Here is a 12,133-nt window from a genome sequence, read left to right as displayed (position 1 = left end):
TGGAATTGAGTCTGATGTTAGCTGTGGGTTTTAAAATATGGCCTTTATTATGTTGAAGTATGTTCCCTTTATGCCCACTTTGTTGAGAACTTTTATATTGAAAGTTGAACTTTGCTAAATGCTGTTTCTGCATCTATTGAGATACTCATGAGTATCTCATATGAGATAAAAAATCATATGATTTTTGACTTTCCTTCTATTAATGTGGTATATCACACTTATTGATTGTGCAAATGTTGAGCCACCCTTGCATCCCGGGGATCAATTCCATTTGATCATGGTGATGGATTCTTTTAATGTGCTATTGAATTTGGTTTGCTAATATTTTATTGAGAATTTTTGCATCTATATTCATCAGCAATATTGGCCTATGGTTTTCTTCTCTTATGGTGTCCTTATTTACCTTTGGAATCAGTGTAAAGCTGGCCTTGTAAATGAGTTTGGAAGTATTCCCTCCTCTTCAATTAATTGGAAAAGTCTGAGAAGGATTGACAATTTTATCTTACGCAAGTATTTCAAACTTATAATTTAAAATTTTGAATTTGAACTTGAAAATGTGCCAGGAGTTTGAAAGGAAAAAAAAAAAAAAAAAAAAAAAAGGCGAGAAAGAAAATCACTGCTGCTTTATTATGAATCAGTGCTTTACCAGAAATAAGTTAACCCCAAAAAGCAAGATTCCAGGCTTCTTTCCTTCGTTACCCTAGATACTAACTCCATTTTCTTCTCCCAAATTTTAAGCCCAGTACCTTAAATAATTAGGAAATCTACAGCACACTAAAGTCTTTAGTTGGGGTAAATTTCTTTCCCTATTTTTAAAACAGAGAGGACTAGGCTACATAGAATTTATTCAAATTCTAACAAACAGTGATTTGATTAGGCTACTAGAACAGTCTAGGTAAATGGTAATAATAGCTTAAATTGAACTCATTTTATGGTTAAATTGTGTGTCCCCACACACACACCAAAAAAATATATATATATATATATTTTGAAGACCTAACCTCTAGAACCTCTGGACATGACCTCATTTGGAAACAGGATTTTTGCAGATGTAATTAGATTATGAAGAGGTCATTAGGATGAGGCCTAATCCAATAGACTAGAAGAAGTCATTAGAAGAAGAGACACACACACAGAGAATACCATGTGAAGATGACAGGCAGAGGTTAGAATGATACAGCTGCAAGTCAAGGAAAACCAAGAATTGATAGCCACCAATGGAAGCTAGAAAGAGACAAGGAAGGATTCTATGCAGAGCCCTGAGAAGAAACCAATCCTGCCAACACCTTGATTTTGCACTTCCAGCCTCCAGAACTGTGAGAGAATAAATTTCTATTGTTTTAAGCCATATGATTTGTGGTAATTTGTGACAGCAACCCTAGGAAACTAACACTATAGCTGATAAAGCCATGAGACTCCTTTATTTGTTCTTTCGAGTATATTGGGTTTTGCTTATAAAATAGTATTTGTTTTTATATAGATATCTAAAATACATATAAATACTGCATAAAGGAAATTAGAAATACCTACAGTCTAGGTATAGTACGATAGAATAGTAGTAGTATAGTAGTACAGAATCACTGTTAATAAAGCAATTGAAGTTATTCTTAATAGTACCCTGGCCCAGCCATCAAACTGTAAAGTGAAATTTCATTTTAATATCTTTTCACATGGGCTTCCCTGGTGGCACAATGGTTGAGAATCCACCTGTCGATGCAGGGGACATGGGTTTGTGCCCCGGTCCGGGAAGATCCCACATGCCGCGGAGTGGCTGGGCCCGTGAGCCATGGCCGCTGAGCCTGCGCGTCCGGAGCCTGTGCTCCACAACGGGAGAGGCCACAACAGTGAGAGGCCCGCCTAGCACCAAAAAAAAAAAAAAGATAATATCTTTTCACAAATAAGCAATACAGCTACTCAAGGACACACTTAAGACTTTTCACTGATATATTACAACTGTTCATCTTACTAGTAAAAGTATTTAAGGCTTTATTTTAGATAACTAGATTGCAAGCTATCTATAGGTATAGATACATATACCAAATATGTAGCAAGTTAAAGCAATAAAAAAATCTCATTCGTTATAGAGCTATCTCATTTTCATAAAGTTGAAGGATTACAGTAAGAAAGATAATTGAAGAGTAGATGTCCTTTGATAGAGAAAACCACTGTCACTCTACTAATAAGAGGAACTGGAGAAGACTATACTAGAAAATTTATAAAACAAACACAGAAAATAAAACTAAAGTAATAAGGAAAATCTATATCACCACCACCAAAAACAGCAAATTTTAAGTAATTTTCAATGTTTTGTACTTTTTTTGCTCAGTTTCTTTGTGTACAATAAAGAACTGTGCTTTATTTCTTCTGGCTTTTACTAATCACAAGTCTTCACTGGTAACTAATTAGAGAAAAACAAGAGTGCATGTGTATCCAGGACACAGAGTATGAACATTAAAGGCAATGGCTTATGGCAATCTGCTTTAAGACATCATCTTCAGAAGAAAAGCATGCCAAAGCAGGCATAACCTATCATTCCTTTGCCTTGACAAAGCCCCAAACTGAACTCTTGCTTTACCTATATCTTCTTCCCCATCTTAGCTGATGGTAACTTCATCATTCCAGTTACTCCGCAGAAGTATCTTGGTATCATCTTTGACTCCTCTTTCTTGCCTATCTCAGTCAGAATGTGACCAATTCTCACCACCTCCACTTCTACTATTCTGGTCTTAGCCATTATCAGCTCTTCCCAGGATTGCCAGAACAGACTCCTAACTATCTCCTAGCTTCTACCCTTACCCCTTTACAGTCTATCCCCAACATTAGACCAAGAAATCCTTCTAAAATTACATCATAAAGTCATCCCTCTGCTCAAAACCTTGTAATGGGTCCTTATTAATTCAGATTAAAACCCAAAAAGTCTCTATAGGGCTTCCCTGGTGGCGCAGTGGTTGAGAATCCACCTGCCGATGCAGGGGACGCGGGTTCGTGCCCCGGTCCGGGAAGATCCCACGTGCCGCGGAGCGGCTGGCCCCGTGAGCCATGGCCGCTGAGCCTGCGCGTCCGGAGCCTGCGCTCCGCAACGGGAGAGGCTACAACAGTGAGAGGCCCGCGTACCACAAAAAAAAAAAAAAAAAAAAAAAAAAAAGTCTCTATAATGGCCTGCAAAGCCCATACTACCTGCTAAAAGTAAAAAACACTTTATTCTATACTCTCACGCCACTTCTGAGCCCAGATGTGTGGGTTTTTACACAACAAGCAATTCTCTAATTCTCGGCAGAAATTACAATTTAACTCAATTTGACATTACCGGAGTTAGGGTCCGTATTCCACAAGTCAAGGGCTCAGTCCCACTAGACTGACCCCCCCACTTCAGACACCAACCACAAGTCCCAAGTCGTCATCTGTACTTCTGATCAATAACCAATAAGTTAGGGGTTCCCACCAACCTCTTCCATGGATTCAATTCACTCGCTAGCACGACTCTGGAAAATAGCTTACTTGAGTAGATTTCAAGTTTATTATAAAAGGATACAACTCAGGAACAGCCATACGGCAAAGTATGTGGGAAGGGGAGCTTCCATGCCCTCTCAACAAATGCCACCCTCCCAGCACCTCCACAAGTTCCCCAACCCAAGAGCTCTCTGAACCCCGTCAATTAGGACTTTTTATGGAGGCTTCATTACGTAGGCATGCTTGATTAAATATCTGGACATTAGTGAGTAGCTCAATCTCCACCTCTCCCCTACCTGAAGGGGTGGGGAGGGGCGGGGGAGGGGGGGGCTGAAAGTTCCAATCCTCTAAATCACATGGTTGGTTTCCTGACAGTAAGTTCCCACCCTGAGGCTAACCTCCAGCCACCAGTCATCTCATTAGCACACAGAAAACATTTATCACTTTGTGGATTCCAAGAGTTTTAGGAGTTGTGTGCCAGGAAACAGCCAGATACTAAATATATATTTCTTATTATGTAACACCTGTCCATCTTCTCACCTCTAACTTCATCTCTAACTACTTTCCCTTTACATTCTCCTTTTCAGCTTCATGGGCCACCATGAAAACTCCTGCTCTAAAGCCTTTACACTATCTATTCCTCTGCCTGGAATACACTTCCCCTTGATACCCACAGGGCTTCTCCTTGGCTCACTGCATGATTGCTGTGCTCAAAAATCACCTTCTATATGAGGCCTATACTCATTTAAAATTGCAACCCACTCCACATTCCCAATTCCCCTTTCCCTGCTCTATTTTTTATTTTCTCCTTGGCATTCTTTGCCAACTAATATAGTATACGATTGACTCATTATTTTTATTATCGTTTATTATTGTTTCTCCTCCAAATCCTCTTAGAATATAAAGTGAATTCCAAGCATCTAGAACAATGCATAGTACATGGTAGGTAGTTATTAAATACTTACTGAATGAAGCTCAGGAAATAAAGTGAAACCTCAATCAACAAACCCTCTGAAATCAACAAAGATGACCTAGGCACTAAGGGTACAGGACAATTTCCCATCACCTCACAGCTAGGTTAGTGTCAGTACTATACTGACAAGGAGGTAAGATTATTTCAGGCCTATACAGCAGTACCTTATAGGAGGAAAAATCTTCCAGGGTTCAAAGAGCCTGATCACCTAAAAACAGGGAGGGCCATCATTAGAGGGGGCAGGAGCTTATTATGCAGGCTGAGACGTTTAGAAGAAGCCAAAGCATAAAATACCTGGTAAACAAAGAATGCCCTGATGGGTTCTTGACAAGGATGGAGTCCATGTTTTGATACTGACCTCATGATTCCCAATTATTCTACCTCTGAAAAGCTTCCGCCAACAAAGCACATTACTCAACTACTCAATCATTAAAAGCAGATGAGTTCCATCATCTGTAATCATAATCTATTTAAAAAGGTTCATAGAATTATTATAAGAATCATCAACCATGTATAAAATACCTAATAAATGCCCAAAACATAGCACGCACTCGGTAAAGGCAAGCTAATTATAATGACAGTAAAAACACAATCTTGGATATAAAATGATTTTTTAACAATATAAATACACATTTGAAGAAAAAGTAAAAGCTGTATTATATTTTATACCCCATTTTATTATTTCTCCATTTCCTTAAACTGACATATCAATCTTGACTAAAGCCTTAATCCAGATTAGTGGCATCAGATAAACTGTATAATAAAGTATTAATTTCTAAATTTTAAAATCTATTAATAAGTCATTCTTAGTAGAAAAAAAGCACTTTCATTTACAGAACTATCTTACTTTCAGAAAACTTAAAATATGAAAAATTCTAATTTACAAAAAAATGTTTGGGAATGCTTCACTTTACAAGTGGATTCACCATAGTATTATTTTAAACATTCATTCATAAGCTGTTTGGGCTAGAGAAAGAGAAATGGGTTACAATATTAGAAGGCAATGCATCAGAAATAAAGGGAAAGCAACTCTGAAATAACAATGTAAGCAACAGAGAAGATTTAATTTAGAAAAATTCAACCTACGTAAAACTTTTAAGAAAAATAATTCAAAACTTCCTTAATGACGATTTTAATTCATAAATAACACGACAATCCACCCAGCCATAAACAATAACTAGAGCACCCAAAATGTCCCTTGACATTGCTCACATCATGTCTCTGGGTCATAAGAATGCTCCCCGCACCTGCATTACCAACCCTTGTGCTGTCCATCCAGTATTCTCCTTAAACTTAAGATGCAATACACGTATCGTGTTCATTCCCTTAGTTTTTCCCTCTTCCCTCTATAGCGACACAATATAAATCTTTAACAATGAGATGTAAAAAATACAGTGGTAACCAAAAATGAAGATAATTCACAGGTGTGGTATAGATGACTGGGAAGCTGGAAGAGAAGGGAAGCAGCACCTTGCAAAAGCAAGGGTGTAAGAAAAAGACTATTTTATCTTTGGAAACTCAGTGCATTTGGGGGAGGATTGGGAATAGCCAGAGACAAGGCTTAGGAAAGGTAGAACTCTTACTTCTGACTACTTCAACATTGTCTTATTAATTTTCTAATCTCTAGTGCCTAGCATACAACAGTAGGTCAATAAATATTTACTGAATATATTTGCTAGCTTGGAAAAGCACAAAAATTTAAAAAAAAAAAAAAAAAAAAAACCTTCCAAATTCCAAAGGAAAAGTATTTCTTCAAACTGCTTTTTGCAGGTCAACATTTGTAAAAATAGAAGAATAATGTAATTATTTCCAAGTTAATTCAAAAATACCACAACAGCTCAGATAACTGACTTTATTCATTAAAACAGTTAAGATATTGAAATACAATTTATGTTGTACAACATTTTATTTTCTGATGAATGACAAATATATGAAGCAACTTTTCTGAAGTGACTCATCTAAAACAAAATTTCTTCAACCATATGCAATGGTTTGTGGCACTTTGGGGTATGTCATGGACACCTTTGATAGCCTAATGAAGCCTATGGATGCCTTAGAATAATGTTTGTAAAGCACAAAATAAAATTCATGGGACTAAAATTAAAAAGGAAGAAAAAAAAGAATGTATATGATTCCAAAGAAAAACAATTACATTAAAATTCAGTCCTAACCACAGACCACAGGTCTAATCATGTAACCTTAGTTTATAAAAGAACTGCTGATAGAGGATATGGATTAACTTGGAAAAGCAAAGAACAAATACTTTTTGCCTAAATATTCTATATATGTAGTATTCCTATTATTTAAAGAAAATAACTAGCCAAGATTAGGATATTAAATAGTTATTTAAAGTTTAAATAACCTCTGAAGATTTTATCTGTGGTAGAACATTTCTTGTTCCTATTGTGTGCATATACTGTAATGCAAAATTTTCTAAAATCGTTACATCTGTACAAAATTAATCATACACTAATGCTACATATGTATCATCACTAATTTGTAGCTATCTCTCCAAATATGACATAAATTAGCACACTTCCTCCTTTAATCCAAGAGCTCACGAGCAACAGTAGGCTATACTGATAATCTTTTGAGCCCAAACACATCTAGCACACCCTGTGTTCAAAATACTTCCAGATGAAATACCTGTTACCTTACTGTAGGGTGCCTTAGGGCCTATAATTAAGAAAAACCTTATAGTTAAAGCTGTCAAATACCAAGATCTGCAAAGTATTTTAGTAACTAAACATCCTTGTAGGATAGCTCAATCTACCACTTTATAGATTTCAAACATATTTTTGGAAAATTGTAGGGTAAAAAACGTCCTTTCTAGCATGATAGGTGAGTTCCAAAGAGTTCCAGCAGGGAAAATAACTGTGATTTTGACTTTTGAATGTGTACACTACCTTAAAAGAGAATTTTCATCTTTAAACTCTTTGTCTTGCTAAAACAAACTCCTAAACCATGATCCCAATATTGTATTTGATACACAGTTTAAAATAAACATTTGCCACTAAATAATAGAAAAGATCTTGACCCACAGTAATACTAAAACCATACGTTTTGTGATTCTTTTTTTTAAGAAAAAGAAAACAGTGAAAAATGGTGCCCTTACACCATTAAAATTGCTTTCTTTGTAAAAACTACTTTTTCGTATCTTCTAAAGAAAATAATATTAATGAATGACTATTGGTTTCAAGTTCCATGAACTATATGCAATCTACATACATTTATAAAAAGGTTTTTTTAGTTAATAGGGAAGAGGAAAGATCTGTTTTTGTTTGCTTATTTTTCACACTGTAGTAAAAAATACACTAACTACCAGGGAGTTGAGTTGAATAAATCGCCATCATGATTTATCACCAGTAATCAAGAACCTAAACAAATTGTCCAAAGAGCTCATTTTAAAAACGTCTAAAATGTAAAATAAAAACAAAAACCTTGTTTTTTCAGAACATAATTAACTCCTACCTACAGTGAGTTTGTCTATTTGGAATTATGACAATGGTGGATAAATCATATACTCTGATTTTGCAAAATAAGTTTCGTTTGTTTTAGTTTCTCTTTACAAGATTAAGGATTTATGTCTAGACCATCATCATGGAACTGAAAAGACATAGAAAATTAAACTAACAAGAAGTATTAACTTAGGCAAAAGTTCATTTCAATCAGAATTTTGTTAGCAATTTCTCCTCCTTTTAAATATTGAGAATTAGCAACGCTTTTCTTCAAAGAACAGAACTAAAAGTGAATCAGACCCTAATCACAAAGACCCTGCTAAATTTAAACATCCCTCAGAAACAGCCTTGAAAACTCCTTGCAAAAAAATACATATTTTTTTCCAGATGAGAAAACATTTGGCAAACTCAGCTATCTAACAAATAAAGCCTTGCAGTACATTTTGCAAGCATTAATCAGGCTTCGCATTGATAAAGAAAACCTTGTAGCAGGATAACAAAACCTCAGAGCACGCTCAGATTGCAGGCTTTAGAAACCCTCCGTATTACACCTGTGCAAGTACTTCCTGTTCTCCAACGATGTTTAAAAGTAGTTTGGTAAACGTCCCATAAGTCGCCATTTAGAAGCTAAACTTTCTAAATTACTACTACCACCCAGAAACCACCAGCCCAAAGATTCTCACGAATCATCTCTTCTTCAAAGAGGGCAACATAACTACCTGGACCCCTTTCAAAAGCTCGGGAGAGGCAGTGGCTTGAAAAGTGAGGGGCAGGCGCCAGGTAAGCGTAATATTCTTAATCCCAGTGCAGTAAGCGACCCAGCAGGATCCCAAGTTCTGCCCCTGGCCAGCTCTCAAACACAGCAGCAACTAACAACCACGACCCAGTAAGTACAGCACCTCCTCCCTTCGCGCGCGCCTCCAGCCTGGCCAAAGGCATCTCCGCCAGATCCCGGACGCGGCGGGAAGGAGGCGAGGAAGCTGCGTGACCTCGGGCGCTAGAACACGGGCAAAGAGCCCTGAGTCTGCCCCGAGGAGGGTGGGGTGAGGGAGGAGGTCGCGGGGCTGCGAGGGGAGAGACGAGGCCTGGGACTGGAATGAGGGTCTCCGAGTCAGGCCCATGGGGGTAGCAGGTCGTTGGACCTCCATACAGGGACTAGTTTTGGAGACTTACCTTGAGCTCTGCCCTTTTCATGAGGGGAGCGTGCGGCTCAGGTAGAGAAATACGGGCCTTCTACCTCCCGCTGGCCCAGCTCCGCCTCAAGCTGACAACAGGCTGACACACCATCAGCTGCCACCGTAACCGGGGCTCACCGAGAACTAGAGCAGAGGCGGCTGGTCTCCGCCGCCCAAAGCGCGATCCTGCGCACGGAGCATGCGCACACGCCTCAACACTGGCAGTCAGGACAGCGACACCTGCGATCAACAGGTCCTGGGAGCCCCGCCCAAATACCCGCCTCGCCCCCGCCCCAATCCCCGCCTCACCCCTGCCCCGCCTCCTCGGAGCTGGCCCCGCCTTCATGCTCCCCGAGCTGGCTCCGCCCCCGCACGAGATTTCCCGGCTTTCCTGACCTGCCGAACTGTGTTCCCGCGGGGGTTCGTTGGGGCACGCCATGTAGTTGACTTACTCGGAGGCGTAAGATCCCGCGAGAGCAGGAGCTTGACCATTTTTTCCTAAGGCGGGAGCGAAGCGCTGTGGCTTAGCTGTTGGAGAAAGGTGGCCGCAGGTTTGTCTTTGTGGTGTAGAGGGGAGGAAGGGATAGCTCCTCAGGTGGAGGTGGTTATTCCGATACTCTTGGTCATTTGTTTATTCAGTATTTTCTAAGCTCAGGGACGCGAATCCACCAAGAGCTGGGCTTTAAGTTAGGAGTTGTTACCTCAGAGAAAACAACCTGTAGTGCCTGGCTTCGAAACCCTTGCGGATACGCAGTTCTCTTTAGCATCTGTTTGCAGTTAAATGACTTCCATTGGTATGAGTGTATATCCCCCAGCTGGTTGTTTTCGTGAGTATTAATAAATTGAAAGCCTGAATAAACACGTTGACCCGTTTAATGGTTAATTGTGGTGAGAAAAATGTGGCTGCCTCCTTACTGTGCTTTCAATAGGTTTTAAGTTGCAAGCTAATGCTTGGGAAATGGGCTAAACTTTGTTTTGGAATAACTTGTTTCTTAGGAACCGTAGTAAATGAAAAACCCACTGTCTACAGATCCCTCTTAATAAGTAGTAAGGTTTTGGAACTCATTTCAGAGCTGTTGCAGGTACAACATAGAGATTATAAAAACTGATCTAACTAAACTCGGAGGTAACTCTAAACATTTATTTGAAGAAACAGAACGAAGAAACGTTTTAGGTCGGTATAAGCGAAGAGTACCTGGGACTGAATCAATGAGAATTTATTGAACATTTAATGTTCCCTTCACTGAATTGAGCACTCAAGAAAATACAATGAAATTTCAGACATGGTTCTTGCCTTCAGGAAATTTAAAACGTTTGGAGAATGAGGGAAAAAATACTCTACATTTAAAAAATAACACCATTAATTCTACCCTTGGTTTCCTTAGTGCCACTTTCTCCTGGTTCTGCAACTACCTCTTTGATGCACTTTAAATATTTTTCTTCTTACGTGTGCCCTCTGTGTTTCCAAACTATCCATTTTCTTTTGTTGTTGGTCCTCTTGTCTCCTTGAGGAATCTCTTCCCCATGACGGACTTACGTACTAAGTATCCTGGGCACCATGGACTCCCAAATGTATATCTTCAGGTTAGACACTTTTAAGCAACAACATCTTCGTTTGGATTTCATATAGGTACTTAACTATGTCCCAGATTGACGTGGGCATCTTTACCATTCCCTGTTAGTGCAGTTATCTCTTCCCACCCATCTGGAACTTAGCCTGCTTTCATTCCCTATTTCAGGTAATAGCACCCAGTTGCCCAAGTCAGTAATCCATGGGTACCCCTATATTACATTTCCTTCATTTCCTCTATCCTAATATCAAATTCTATTGACTCATCTCCTTAAAGATGTCTCAAATCCACCACTCTTTAATCTCCATTCTCACTGTCTTAATCCATCACGTAATCATCTCTCCTGACTCATCTTCCTTGACTATTGCAATAGCGTCTAGTTATTTCCCACTCCAGTGCAACCTCCAGCCTATTAATAGTTTTTCTAACATGAAAATATAATCGTGATATTCCTCACCAAGATTTTTTCAGGGGCCCCCATCCTCTTCATGATCTGGCCCCAGACTGTTATCTCATCTACCATTCTTGCACATTTACTCCACACTAGCTCTACTGAACTCCTTGCACTTCTTTGATTCTACTAGGTTCTCTCAAGATCCTTTAGGTCTCAGTTGAGTACTTATTTCTTCCCTGGAACCTTTCATAACTTCCTGAGACAGATTTGCCTTTCTTTCACCATCTCTGAACTTATTTATATCATAACAATTATGTTGTACTATATTTCTTTGCAAATGTAACTGACAGAGCACTCTTGAAAAATAATTTGGACTGTGGATAATGAAGACTCATACTATCTCGCTTCCTCATTTCGAGATTATAGAAGAATGCCCTTCAGTTCACCTTGCTCAAGAATTTGGCTAAAGGCTTCCCTGGTGGCACAGTGGTTAAAAATCCACCTGCCAATGCAGGGGACATGGGTTCGATCCCTGGTCCAGGAAGATCCCACATGCTGCAGAGCAACTAAGCCCGTGAGCCACAACTACTGAGCCTGTGTTCTACAGCCCGCGAGCCACAACTACTGAGCCCACATGCTGCAGCTACTGAAGCCTGCGCACCTAGAGCCCGTGCTCCGCAGCAAGAGAAGCTGCCGTGGTGGGAAGCCTGTGCACCGCAACAAAGAGTAGCCCCCGCTCCCTGCAACTAGAGAAAACCCGTGCACAGCAATGAAGACCCAACACAACTAAAAATTAATTTTAAAAAAATTTGACTAAACCCTGACTGTACACTTTTTAAATCATGTAATTTCAAACTTCCTACCAGTTCTTGGCATATCTAAATACTGAGTTTTAAATGATAGACTTATAATAGGTCACAAGTTAAGCATCAAGAGGGCAGTCTGAAGCAAACAGATGGAAAAAAGGAAAATTGACAGTGCACTGCATTTTAGGGCAGGAGTTGCTCCTAGAAAACTTTTAGTTAGAAATGTCACAACATAGGTTTTAAATGTAGTGCCTCTGAGAATTACTGTTTGTCCTTGGGGGATATGTGTGTATGTTTGATTCAATA

The 12,133-nt window shown here is 39.2% G+C and overlaps 1 protein-coding gene and 1 long non-coding RNA gene across 2 annotated transcripts in view; one reads left to right on the top strand and one right to left on the bottom strand.

Annotated features, from left to right (window-relative positions):
* The window catches only part of USP53 (ubiquitin specific peptidase 53), a 67,392-nt gene extending 58,018 nt beyond the window's left edge, over window positions 1-9,374 (bottom strand). Inside the window, exon 1 of the mRNA XM_059066740.2 lies at window positions 9,055-9,374. The gene's annotated coding sequence lies outside the window, so the exon portion shown is untranslated. The remainder of the gene's footprint in view (window positions 1-9,054) is intronic.
* A 132-nt stretch (window positions 9,375-9,506) lies between these two features.
* The window catches only part of LOC131758539 (uncharacterized), a 30,427-nt gene continuing 27,800 nt past the window's right edge, over window positions 9,507-12,133 (top strand). Inside the window, exon 1 of the long non-coding RNA XR_009336211.2 lies at window positions 9,507-9,607. This is a non-coding gene — a long non-coding RNA (uncharacterized lncRNA). The remainder of the gene's footprint in view (window positions 9,608-12,133) is intronic.

The sequence above is a fragment of the Kogia breviceps genome, chromosome 6, assembly GCF_026419965.1.
Source record: "Kogia breviceps isolate mKogBre1 chromosome 6, mKogBre1 haplotype 1, whole genome shotgun sequence".
Classification (NCBI taxonomy): domain Eukaryota; kingdom Metazoa; phylum Chordata; class Mammalia; order Artiodactyla; family Physeteridae; genus Kogia; species Kogia breviceps.
The sequence above is the reverse complement of the archived record's forward strand: the minus strand, read 5'-3'. Positions and strand labels throughout refer to the sequence as shown.